This window comes from Aquarana catesbeiana, linkage group LG12, assembly GCF_042186555.1.
Source record: "Aquarana catesbeiana isolate 2022-GZ linkage group LG12, ASM4218655v1, whole genome shotgun sequence".
Lineage (NCBI taxonomy): Eukaryota > Metazoa > Chordata > Amphibia > Anura > Ranidae > Aquarana > Aquarana catesbeiana.
This window is the reverse complement of record NC_133335.1, coordinates 89,335,460-89,349,470: the sequence shown is the minus strand read 5'-3', so window position 1 is coordinate 89,349,470 and position 14,011 is coordinate 89,335,460. Positions and strand designations below refer to the sequence as shown.

Below are 14,011 nucleotides of genomic sequence, written 5' to 3'. Positions count from 1 at the left end.
TTCCAGAGGTAGGGTACTAATATAGGGCTCTTTTATAAAAACAGATTAGGATATATCAATTTCTTAACCTTTTTATTAGGAAAAAATATTAAAAGATTTAAAGATTTGTGGGAACATAAATTTTATATTAACTTTTTCATACATATTTACCCAGCAGAAGGCTCACTCATATAGCCGTCCAGGACCACACATCACTAGGGTCAACACATCACTCCAGATGGTACAGCCAGGTGGTAAGCCACAGCTGCCAAACTTGCACAAATTGGTGACCCACTGATGTTGTCCACGTGACAGCTACCTGCAGCCAGGGCCCCTGTGGCGAGCAGCCCAAGGCCGTTCGTCTGTCCCTGGCCCAGGCAGTCACTCCACATGTGATTTACAAGGAGACAGCTGTGGAACCTCCCAACCGCAGCTGAAAGCCAACATATGTCTGCACCCACTTCGGGGATAGACTGATGTGGGGGGTGAACCACCGCATGAGTGAAACCAGGGTCTAACAATCTACTGATTGGCTGGTTATCATAGGGGAGAGATTTATATTTAATATAGTGGGATAGTGAGCTGAAAAATTCTCTCTCATCTCTCATCTCTCATCTCTATCTATCTCTCCCCCCAAAACAAAACAAAAACAAGTATGTTTGTCTCAGGGCGATAGTCCACTCCCTTCACAGACCCCGTGAACGATGTAAGTAAAAAAAGGGGGGGGGGGGGGAGAATTAATATATAATTATACAATTATAATTATTATACACATCTACCCATACACCCTCTCTCCTACCCTTATTCCTATATCCCATAACAATTTATTATATATATATATATATATATATATATATATATATATATATATATATATATATATATATATATATATATATATATATAATATTTCATTATATATATTACTTTAAGGGTGCCTATCCAATTTATGGCACCTTTTATAGAGTGCACCTCTAACATAAGTGCTTGTACAACATCTAATTACATACAAAAAAAATAAATGTATAACTATACTATCAATAGTGCATATAAAGTCCACCCTATCTGCGAGATCTCAGCGGACAAGCTGAAAAGACATGTTCCCTAAAAAGGGTTCTCGCTACAAAAAAATAGGAGAAAAAAGGAGAAAAGGATAAAAAAAAGCCTCAGCCAAGTTAAGTCTCATGTCCTCCAGATTGGGAGGTTGTACAAGATTCCCGGCTTCCCCTCAGTGTCTGGGGTAAAAAATCAGCTGCTATGGAAGGGGTTGCTGCACGTTGTAGTGGTCTCATTTTAGGCTGCATCCAATTTGGGATTGAAAAAGCCTCTATCCCCAAGAAGATAAACAATTCTGGGAGGTCGACAGGATGCAGCAGAACAAATGAAAATGAATCTTTCTTTAGTTAATGAGATGGGGAAACTCCACCAGTATGTACCCGGTATGACTTCCTGATCTTGTCTAAAAGTGGGCTCAACATCGCCCTTTGTTGTAAAGTAGCCCGAGATAGATCTGGTAGTATTTTCACTGTGGCCCCCTCATGGTCAATTTCTCCTGCCTCCCATGCCTTGTGACTTATTAACTCTTTGTGAGCATAGTAGTGGAAACGGCATATAACATCTCTGGGTCTAGTCAGGTTTACTGAGCGAGGTCCCAGGGATCTATGCAATCTCTCAAACTCCAAGTCATAGGAGGGAACAGGAATAGCCAGCTACTGGCTTATTGCCAGAACTGTAGGCTGTAATGCTTCTCGTCCTGTTGCCTCAGGGATACCCCTAAACCGTAAATTATTGTGGCGACTCCGGTCCTCGAGCTCCTCCAAGTGGAGTTGCAAGGAAGAGGCATGGAAGGCTTGTAAGGTCTGTACCTGTTCCAGTTGGGAGACCCGGTCTTCCAGGGAAGCCAGAGATGTTTCATCTGTCGTAAGTCTGTCTGATAGCTGCTGTACCTCCGTCCAGACCAGCTTCAGATCTCTGCAGTGTACCTCTTCCAGATGGGAGACCATTGCCTCCATGTCTGCTCGCATCGGCAGAGCCTGCAGGAGTGCTCTGAGGTCCAATTCCCCCATTACGGTAGGCGGGGCATCTCACTGCTCTGGAAGTCTCAGCTGCTGATCGTCTACGCAGCCCTGTGATCCCGCAGAGATTCCCGGCATAGCTAAAAGGGTGGTAAGTGGGGCGGGGTGTGCTGACCCTGTGGGCTCCACACAAGCCACTGCACCTCGTATCTCTGCAACTTGACCCCGGGATACTCCTGCCCGTGTGCGCGGAAAGTACTGTTGAATCTCGGGTTGCGCTGGTAGTGTTTGCATTCACTTTTCTTTCCTCTTTATCCCGGGTAGTATAGCTGCATTGATAACTGGATAGCCGGAGGAATGGTTGGAGCTCTGTGAGCGTGTGTCTCTACTCAGCCGTGTTTAGATCATACCCCCAGACGCACCCATTACTTCTATCCAAAGTCAAAGTGACACCAGAATGTATCCAAAAAAATCTCTAATAATGTTCCCAGTGCACTACATTGTGGCCTCATCATACACACTGGCTCCCCAGCTGTTGCTGAGCAAAATAAAGGCAGCTTGCAGGGAAAATCTAATTTTCTTTTGGCTTTATAAATGCAATTATTGCTGCAGCAGATTCTAGACTTGGTACAGATCTGCCACTTTACAGGTAGACTAAAGGGACCCCCCCTCAAAGCACTATATTGGAAGGAATTTGTCATTTTTATGCTTTTACTTTAAAAAAAAAAAAAAAATCACTGCTCATTTAACCGCTTCAGCTCCAGAAGATTTTACCCCCTTCCTGACCAGAGCACTTTTTCCAATTTTTGGCACTGCGTCGATTTAACTGACAATTGCGCGGTCGTGCAACGCTATACCCAAACTAAATTTGCGTCCTTTTTTTTCCCACAAATAGAGCTTTCTTTTGGTGGTATTTGATCACCTCCTGCGGTTTTTATTTTTTGCGCTATAAACAAAAGAACTGCGACAATTTTGAAAAAAAAATGCTATCTTTTACTTTTTGCTATAATAAATATCCCACATTTAATTTTTCAAAAAAACGATTTTTTTCCCTCAGTTTAGGCTGATGTATTCTTCTACATATGTTTGGTGAGAAAAAATTGCAATAAGCGTATATTGATTGGTTTGGGCAAAAGTTTTATAGCGTCTACAAAATAGGGAATAGATTTATAGCATTTTTATTATTATTTTTCTACTAGTAATGGTGGCGGCGGTCTGCGATTTTTATCGGGACGGCGATATTGCGGTGAAAAATTGGACACTTGACACATTTTTGGGACCATTGACAATTATACAACACTGGGGGGCAATCGAGGGGTTAACTGTGTTCCCTCTCTGTGTCCTAACTGTAGGGGGATGTTTGTATGAACACGCGATCTGTCCTCCCCTCAGAGAAACGAGATCTGTGTGTTTACACACACAGATCTCGATTCTCGCTGTGTCACGAGCGATCGTGAGAGCCCAGCGGTCATCGTGCCCATCGGGCACCCGCATCTGCTCCGGGGTCGAGCAGTGGGCACCCCTAGTGGCCACAGGGGAAGCGACATAACGTCGTTTTGCCCAGCCGTGCCATCAGTATGGGGCTGAGTATCAGTATGGGGCTGAGACAGTTTATTACAAGATGGGGGAAATCTCAATGCTCTCATTAATTCCTCCTGGCGACAGGGCATCCAGGGTATATATCCAAAAAGTTTTGCGAGCGCAAAGCTTCTTGAACCTTTCAGCAGGAGGAAGGGACTTGGGAATCTGTTCGTTCACCCATAACTTAAGGTCTACCATGGAGCTCTGGTGAGCCACAGCAAAGTGTCTCGGGACACTGTGAGGATCAGTGCCGCCCTCAATAAGCCTTCTGTGTTCGCCAAACCTCTGTCTAAGAGCCCTGATGGTCCGGCCTACATAAATCAGCCCACAAGGGCAACCAAGGCCATAGACAACAAAGTCTGACGAGCAATTGAAAAAGTCCTTTAACATATAGGTTTTGCCTATGGTGGTGAAGAACTTTTGTCCATGATGGACAAAATGGCAAGTTTTACACAAGGCCTTTCGGCACTGGTACATGCCTACCAAAGGTATTAACCACTTGCCGACCGCCTAACGCACATATACGGCGGCAGAATGGCACGGGCAGGCAGAATCACGTACCCGTACGTGATCTGCCTCCCGCGGGCGGGGGGGTCCGATCGGACCCCCCCCCCGGTGCCAGCGGCGGTCGGCATTTGACTGGGAGCGTCGGGAGGCGAGGGGGAGGCCATCCGATCGTGGCCCCCCCCTCGCGATCGCTCCCAGCCAATCGGAATCCTCCCCTGCCTGTGTGTAGTTTCACACAGGCAGAGGATGTGATGTCATCTCTCCTCGGCTCGGCAGTTTCCGTTCCAGCGCCGAGGAGAGAAGACATGTAAGTGCACAACACACACACACACAGTAGAACATGCCAGGCATACTTTACACTCCTGATCCCCCCCCAATCACCCCCCCCCCCCCCCGTCACAACCTGACAGCAAGCAGTATTTTTTTTTTTTTTTCTGATTACTGCATGGTGTCAGTTTGTGACAGTTACAGTGTTAGGGCAGTGAGTATTACCCCCCTTTAGGTCTAGGATACCCCCCTAACCCCCCCTAATAAAGTTTTAACCCCTTGATCACCCCCTGTCACCAGTGTCACGAAGCGATCATTTTTCTGATCGCTGTATTAGTGTCGCTGGTGACGCTAGTTAGGGAGGTAAATATTTAGGTTCGCCGTCAGCGCTTTATAGCGACAGGGACCCCCATATACTATCTAATAAATGTTTTAACCCCTTGATTGCCCCCTAGTTAACCCTTTCACCACTGATCACCGTATAACCGTTACGGGTGACGCTGGTTAGTTCGTTTATTTTTTATAGTGTCAGGGCACCCGCCGTTTATTACCGAATAAAGGTTTAGCCCCCTGATCGCCCGGCGGTGATATGCGTCGCCCCAGGCAGCGTCAGATTAGCGCCAGTACCGCTAACACCCACGCACGCAGCATACGCCTCCCTTAGTGGTATAGTATCTGAACGGATCAATATCTGATCCGATCAGATCTATACTAGCGTCCCCAGCAGTTTAGGGTTCCCAAAAACGCAGTGTTAGCGGGATCAGCCCAGATACCCGCTAGCACCTGCGTTTTTCCCCTCTGCCCGGCCCAGCCCACCCAAGTGCAGTATCGATCGATCACTGTCACTTACAAAACACTAAACGCATAACTGCAGCGTTCACAGAGTCAGGCCTGATCCCTGCGATCGCTAACAGTTTTCTTGGTAGCGTTTTGGTGAACTAGCAAGCACCAGCCCCAGGCAGCGTCAGGTTAGCGCCAGTACCGCTAACACCCACGCACGCAGCGTACACCTCCCTTAGTGGTATAGTATCTGAACGGATCAATATCTGATCCGATCAGATCTATACTAGCGTCCCCAGCAGTTTAGGGTTCCCACAAACGCAGTGTTAGCGGGATCAGCCCAGATACCTGCTAGCACCTGCGTTTTTGCCCCTCCGCCCGGCCCAGCCCAGCCCACCCAAGTGCAGTATCGATCGATCACTGACACTTACAAAACACTAAACGCATAACTGCAGCGTTCGCAGAGTCAGGCCTGATCCCTGCGATCGCTAACAGTTTTTTTTTTGTAGCGTTTTGGTGAACTGGCAAGCACCAGCGGCCTAGTACACCCCGGTCGTAGTCAAACCAGCACTGCAGTAACACTTGGTGACGTGGCGAGTCCCATAAGTGCAGTTCAAGCTGGTGAGGTGGCAAGCACAAGTAGTGTCCCGCTGCCACCAAAAAGACAAACACAGGCCCGTCGTGCCCATAGTGCCCTTCCTGCTGCATTCGCCAATCCTAATTGGGAACCCACCGCTTCTGCAGCGCCCGTACTTCCCCATTCACATCCCCAACCAAATGCAGTCGGCTGCATGAGAGGCATTTTCTTTATGTCCTCCCGAGTACCCCTACCCAGCGAACCCCCCCCAAAAAAGATGTTGTGTCTGTAGCAAGCGCTGATATAGGCGTGACACCCGCTATTATTGTCCCTCCTGTCCTGACAATCCTGGTCTTTGCATTGGTGAATGTTTTGAACGCTACCATTCACTAGTTGAGTATTAGCGTAGGGTACAGCATTGCACAGACTAGGCACACTTTCACAGGGTCTCCCAAGATGCCATCGCATTTTGAGAGACCCGAACCTGGAACCGGTTACAGTTATAAAAGTTAGTTACAAAAAAAAGTGTAAAAAAAAAAAAAAAAACACATACAAAAATATAAAATAAAAAAAAAATAGTTGTCGTTTTATTGTTCTCTCTCTCTCTATTCTCTCTCTCTTGTTCTGCTCTTTTTTACTGTATTCTATTCTGCAATGTTTTATTGTTATTATGTTTTATCATGTTTGTTTTTCAGGTATGCAATTTTTTATACCTTACCATTTACTGTGCTTTATTATTAACCATTTTTTTGTCTTCAGGTACGCCATTCACGACTTTGAGTGGTTATACCAGAATGATGCCTGCAGGTTTAGGTATCATCTTGGTATCATTCTTTTCAGCCAGCGATCGGCTTTCATGTAAAAGCAGTCCTAGCAGCTAATTAGCCTCTAGACTGCTTTTACAAGCAGTGGGAGGGAATGCCCCCCCTCCCCCCCAACGTCTTCCGTGTTTTTCTCTGGCTCTCCTGTCTCAACAGGGAACCTGAGAATGCAGCCGGTGATTCAGCCAGCTGACCATAGAGCTGATCAGAGACCAGAGTGGCTCCAAACATCTCTATGGCCTAAGAAACCGGAAGCTACGAGCATTTTATGACTTAGATTTCGCCGGATGTAAACCGCGCCATTGGGAAATTGGGAAAGCATTTTATCACACCGATCTTGGTGTGGTCAGATGCTTTGAGGGCAGAGGAGAAATCTAGGGTCTAATAGACCCCAATTTTTGCAAAAAAGAGTACCTGTCACTACCAATTGCTATGATAGGGGATATTTACATTCCCTGAGATAACAATAAAAATGATTTAAAAAAAAAAAAAAAAATGAAAGGAACAGTTTAAAAACAAGATAAAAAAATAATAATAATAAAGAAAAAAAAAAAAAAATAAATAAAAAGCACCCCTGTCCCCCCTGCTCTCGCGCTAAGGCGAACGCAAGCGTCGGTCTGGCGTCAAATGTAAACAGCAATTGCACCATGCATGTGAGGTATCACCGCGAACGTCAGATCGAGGGCAGTAATTTTAGCAGTAGACCTCCTCTGTAAATCTAAAGTGGTAACCTGTAAAGGCTTTTAAAGGCTTTTAAAAATGTATTTAGTTTGTCGCCACTGCACGTTTGTGCGCAATTTTAAAGCATGTCATGTTTGGTATCCATGTACTCGGCCTAAGATCATCTTTTTTATTTCATCAAACATTTGGGCAATATAGTGTGTTTTAGTGCATTAAAATTTAAAAAAGTGTGTTTTTTCCCCAAAAAATGCGTTTGAAAAATCGCTGCGCAAATACTGTGTGAAAAAAAAAAATGAAACACCCACCATTTTGATCTGTAGGGCATTTGCTTTAAAAAAATATATAATGTTTGGGGGTTCAAAGTAATTTTCTTGCAAAAAAAAATTATTTTTTTTATGTAATCAAAAAGTGTCAGAAAGGGCTTTGTCTTCAAGTGGTTAGAAGAGTGGGTGATGTGTGACATAAGCTTCTAGATGTTGTGCATAAAATGCCAGGACAGTTCAAAACCCCCCCCCCAAATGACCCCATTTTGGAAAGTAGACACCCCAAGCTATTTGCTGAGAGGCATGTCGAGTCCATGGAATATTTTATATTGTGACACAAGTTGCGGGAAAGAGACAATTTTTTATTTTTTTTATTTTTTTTTGCGCAAAGTTGTCACTAAATGATATATTGCTCAAACATGCCATGGGAATATGTGAAATTACACCCCAAAATACATTCTGTTGCTTCTCCTGAGTACGGGGATACCACATGTGTGAGACTTTTTGGGAGCCTAGCCGCGCACGGGACCCCGAAAACCAAGCACCGCCTTCAGGCTTTCTAAGGCCGTAAATTTTTGATTTCACTCTTCACTGCCTATCACAGTTTCGGAGGCCATGGAATGCCCAGGTGGCAAAACCCCCCCCCCAAATGACCCCATTTTGGAAAGTAGACACCCCAAGCTATTTGATGAGAGGTATAGTGAGTATTTTGCAGACCTCACTTTTTGTCACAAAGTTTTGAAAATTGAAAAAAGAAAAAAAAAATTTTTTTTTCTCGTCTTTCTTTATTTTCAAAAACAAATGAGAGCTGCAAAATACTCACCATGCCTCTCAGCAAATAGCTTGGGGTGTCTACTTTGCAAAATGGGGTCATTTGGTGGGGTTTGTGCCACCTGGGCATTCCATGGCCTCCGAAACTGTGATAGGTAGTGAGGAGTAAAATCAAAAATGTACGCCCTTAGAAATCCTGAAGGCAGTGATTGGTTTTCGGGGCCCCGTACGCGGCTAGGCTCTCAAAAAGTCCCACACATGTGGTATCCCCGTACTCCGTACTCAGGAGAAGCAGCTAAATGTATTTTGGGGTGCAATTCCACATATGCCCATGGCCTGTGTGAGCAATATATCATTTAGTGACAACTTTGTGCAAAAAAAAAAATTGTCACTTTCCCGCAACTTGTGTCAAAATATAAAACATTCCATGGACTCAACATGCCTCAAAGCAAATAGCTTGGGGTGTCTACTTTCCAAAATGGGGTCATTTGGGGGGGTTTTATGCCATCTGGGCATTTTATGGCCTTCAAAACTGTGATAGGTAGTGAGGAGTAAAATCAAAAATGTACGCCCTTAGAAATCCTGAAGGCAATGATTGGTTTTCGGGGCCCCGTACGCGGCTAGGCTCCCAAAAAGTCCCACACATGTGGTATCCCCATACTCGGGAGAAGCAGCTAAATGTATTTTGGGGTGCAATTCCACATATGCCCATGGCCTGTGTGAGCAATATATCATTTAGTGACAACTTTTTGTATTTTTTTTTTTTTTTTTGTCATTATTCAATCACTTGGGACAAAAAAAATTGAATATTCAATGGGCTCCACATGCCTCTCAGCAAATTCCTTGGGGTGTCTACTTTCCAAAATGGGGTCATTTGTGGGGGTTTTGTACTGCCCTGCCATTTTAGCACCTCAAGAAACGACATGGGCAGTCATAAATTAAAGGCTGTGTAAATTCCAGAAAATGTACCCTAGTTTGTAGGCGCTATAACTTTTGCGCAAACCAATAAATATACACTTATTGACATTTTTTCTACCAAAGACATGTGGCCGAATACATTTTGGCCTAAATGTATGACTAAAATTGAGTTTATTGGATTTTTTTTAGAACAAAAAGTAGAAAATATCATTTTTTTTCAAAATTTTCGGTCTTTTTCCGTGTATAGCGCAAAAAAATAAAAACGGCAGAGGTGATCAAATACCATCAAAAGAAAGCTCTATTTGTGGGAAGAAAAGGACGCAAATTTCGTTTGGGTACAGCATTGCATGACCGCGCAATTAGCAGTTAAAGCGACGCAGTGCCGAATTGTAAAAAGTGCTCTGGTCAGGAAGGGGGTAAAACCTTCCGGGGCTGAAGTGGATAATATGGGTACAGCAGGAGAAGCTACAATGGATTTGAGCTTACTCGGTGCAATTTTGCTCTTCAAATTGGGAGCCCTACGGTACGTAACTTTCGGGTTGAGAAGGGAGTACGGCTGAGAGATGGGGATCCTGCTGTAAAATGTCCCAATGTTTTAGCAGAATTTTCTCCATATTCTTATGTTTATTGTGGAAGGTGGTTACAAACCTACTGGGGCAGTCCTTTAAAGGTTGACTGTTTTTGGGAGGTTTGCCATGAAAATAATATTCATAAGATTCTTCGACCAGAGGTTCAGGATATTGTTTATCGAGAAATTTTCTTTTTAAATTAGTACTAAGTTCGGTGTAGTCAGAATCTTTCGTACAATTCTGTCGAAGGCGGCAAAATTGTCCTTTGGGGATATTAGTAATCCATTTTGGAAAATGGCAACTCTTAAAATGCAAATACGAATTGCCCGCTGTAGGTTTTGTATAGTTCTTGGAGGTAATGACTGGACCATCATGTCCCAACTCCAAGTCTAGAAAAGCTATGGTGGCAGAATCTGTAACTGATGTAAAGGAGAGCCCATAGGGGTTATCATTACAATGTTTGACAAAGGAAGCGATAAGCTCAAAATCGCCATCCCAGATGATGATCAAATCATCGATATACCTGCCAAAAAAAGACTATATTGGCTGCAAAGGTATTGTGATTATGGATATATTCATTTTTCCAAAAACCCATAGCCAAATTGGCGTAAGAGGGAGCAAAATTAGCTCCTATCGCCGTACCTTGTATTTGCTGGTAGAATTCTCTGTCAAAAATGAAGTAATTATGTGTCAGGCAGAACTCTGTGGCTTCTGCAATGAATCTGGCCTGACGTATATTCATCAAAGGGTCCATAGATAGAAATTGCTCCAATGCCATAAGTCCAAATTTGTGTGTGATAGAGGTATAGAGGGAACAGACATCAAGTAAAAGCCAAACGTAAGAAGGCTCCCATCTGTAGGGGGACAGGAGTTCTAGCAGATGTGTTCCATCACTTGTTATTTATTGTCTACATATTACATCACATGTTCGGGTATTTATTCCATTACATAGTATAATTATAATTTAATTATTATTTTTCATCCATTTTTCCCTCATTATTTTTGATTTTTAGATTTACATTTACATTCGTTCCACTTGTGCTATTGACCATTATTCATGACCCTATATCCCATTGCTGACACTTCTGGTAATACATAAACTTCCACTGACTCTGGCACTGTTGCTGTGGCCACTCCCCTAGCCTGTTTGTCACCAGTTTTTATTGTCCAGACCAAGTACAGCTTTTCCTGTTTTAGCCCATCCCCTCACATTCGATTCTTATGGCCCTAAGTCCTATCCATCCACAGCTTGATGAAGGGGTGCGGCTGTCACGTCACCGCAGCCCATACGCCCAGGAAACGTGTCGCTTACCAGTGACGTCATCTCTCCTCGCCCGCTATCCACCTGTGCTCCGAGCCTCGTTCTAGTTCCCGTTGTCACCGCGGCCAGCATAACATCATAGCCGTGCCTCTCCACACGCAGGCAGAGCGTCTAGCTAGCTGACAGGACCTCATGACTGACCTGATGGTACTTCCTATGATGGATATTTCACATTCACATGCCCTTTGATGACTTCCCAAATGTGAGTGTGATTGATACAAGTTTTTATGAATAAATTGTTTTAAGTCTACACCTAGAGGCGCCTCCTCTTTCTTTTGCTTCATCTCTGTCCTGTCACTAGGCAGAAGGGGGAAATGCTTGTTTACAAAAGCATCTCCCCGTTCTACCTCTTCCTGACACGATCACGGGCACCCGGCGGACATCGCTTCTTAAAGGGGACGTACCTGTATGCCCTTTTGCCCACCAGTGCCATTCTGCCAATGTAAATCGGCTTGCACTGGTCGGCAAGAGGTTAAAAATGACGTTTTTCACACACTTTTTTTTTTTTTTTATTAATACATGTCCCCCAGGACAGGACCTGGACCCCTATAACCATTGTATGCCCAATTACTTGCATATAAGCCTTCAAAATGGGCACTTTTGATTTTTGACGTTCGGGTCCCATTGACTTTAATGAGGTTCCTTATTCAGGTCCGAACTTTCGTGGTGTTTGAAAGTTCTGGTGCGAACTGTACAGGGGTCTGTTCGGCCCATCCCTAATTCCAATGTGACAATGATCCAAAACACAAGGCCAAGTCGACCTCTCATTGGCTACAGCAGAATAAAGTGAAGGTTCTGGAGTGGCCACCTCAGTCTCCTGCCCTACAATATCATTGAGCCACTCTGGGGAGATCTCAAACCTGCAGTTCATGCAAGACAGCCCAAGAATTTACAGGAACTGGAGGCTTTTTTCCAAGAGTGATGGGCAGCTTTACCATCTGAGAAGATAGAGCCTCATCCACAAATACCACAAAAGACTTCAAGCTGTCATTGATGTTAAAGGGGGCAATACACAGTATTAAGAACTGGGGTATGTAAACTTTTGATCAGGGTAATTTTGGGTAGTTTCTGTTGTCATTATGATTTAAAGGGTAAACACAGTTGATTGATAATAAATGGCTTCAGCCAAACACTAACCATGAATGAAAAAAGCTTTGCTGTTACAAAAAAAGCTTTGTGCTCCACGCGCGACCACACACACGCACGCGCGCACACGCACACGCACGCACACACACACACACACACACACACACACACCAATTTAACACAATTAGAGGATGATCAAATTAAATGGAATCAGTATTCAGTGGGGCAGAGCAGTATACAGGGGAGAACAGTGAGCAGTATATTGGGATAGCAGTGGGCAGTATACAGTGGGAGGAGCAGTGAGCATTATATGGGGCTGTCAGTGGGCAGTATACAGTGGGGGAGGAGCAGTGAGCATTATATGGAGATGGCAGTGGCAGTATACAGTGGGGGAGGGGGAGCAGTATATGGGGATGGCAGTGGGGAGCATTGATCAGTATATGGGGGTGGCAGTGGGCAGTATACAGTGGGGGGGGCATTGGGCAGTATACAGTTGGGGGGTGAGCAGTATATGGGCATGACAGTGGGCAGTATACAGTGGTGCAGGAGCAGTAATCAGTATATGGGGGTGGCAGTGGGCAGTATATGGGGATGGCAGTGGGCAGTATACAGTGGGGGGGAGCATTGGGCAGTATATGGGGATGGCAGTGGGCAGTATACAGTGGGGGGGCAGTGAGCAAGTATATGGGGATGGCAGTGGGCAGTATACAGTGGGGGGATCTTTGGGCAGTATAAGGGGATGGCATTGGGCAGTATAAGGGGGTGGCAGTGGGCAGTATATATATTAGGGTGGGGGGGGCAGTGAGCAGTATAAGGGGATGGCAGTGGGTAGTATACAGTGGGGGGGCAGTGAGCAGTGTAAGGGGATGGCAGTGGGTAGTATACAGTGGGGGGGGGGACAGTAAGCAGTGTAAGGGAATGGCAGTGGGCACTATACAGTGGGGGGGCAGTGAGCAGTATATGGTGATGGCAGTGGGAAGTATACAGTTGGGGGGGGCAGTGATCATTATAAGGGAATTGCATAATTGTCACTATACCATCTCTGTGTTGATACTTATTTGGTTCATTATACCCCCTACAGAAGTATTACACACGAACCACCCCTGATAGCGTGATTATGGTCTTGCGAAACGCGTTGGGATACTTTTCATGCCTGTGTACTTTGCCATCTACATTTTATACTATGATACGTGTAATGACAATTTTTACTGTATGTATCATTTCAGTGGCTTGGCTATGATTCATGTTGTTTGCTTGACAATTTTAATAAATTTTGAGACTGCATTTACTGTCAATTGTTGGCTAACCGCATTCACCTCAACCCAGGCAATTTCCTATTGTTTTTTTTTTTAATCACCTATAGCGGTGCCCTTTCCTATAAGGCAAGCATGCCTACCAGTACTTGGTTGCCCCCAGGTCTTATACACAATGTTATAGTGCCTGGCTACCACATCGGGGCAGGCGCATACTTCTCAGCCTTTTGGCTAAGATCAAGTGTAGTATCTGTTCTTATCAGTTTCCAGAGGAGGCGCTGTGCTACTCTCGTTGGGGAGGGCCAGCAATTCCAATGGTGTTATAGTGCCTGGAAAGGCGGTTTCAGCAGGGACTATGCCAAGCTGCCCGACAGATACTGGGGGCTGGCCGATGGTTGAGTCTGAGCCATCTGGAAGGGTGCTCCTGGTGAGGATGGGTGCTGCATCTGGGACTGGCCGGAGGGTCAGGTCCCTGGCCTTCTGGCCTAGATTGTGGTAGCTCTAGCTACGGACAGTTATTCGGGAGAGAACACTTACTCCCCTTTTTGAGGGGGGGAGTGGTTAGTATTTCCCAAATGTAATTAGGAAGGAGTGATGGGAGCGACGGTGGAGCGTGATGGTA

At 44.9% G+C, this 14,011-nt stretch overlaps 1 protein-coding gene and 1 pseudogene across 1 annotated transcript in view; both read left to right on the top strand.

The window, feature by feature from the left end:
* Window positions 1–14,011, top strand: part of CBX8 (chromobox 8) — a 131,195-nt gene that overhangs the window by 100,186 nt on the left and 16,998 nt on the right. The gene's annotated exons all lie outside the window — the stretch shown is intronic.
* On the top strand, window positions 13,601–13,703 carry LOC141114653 (U2 spliceosomal RNA; annotated as a pseudogene).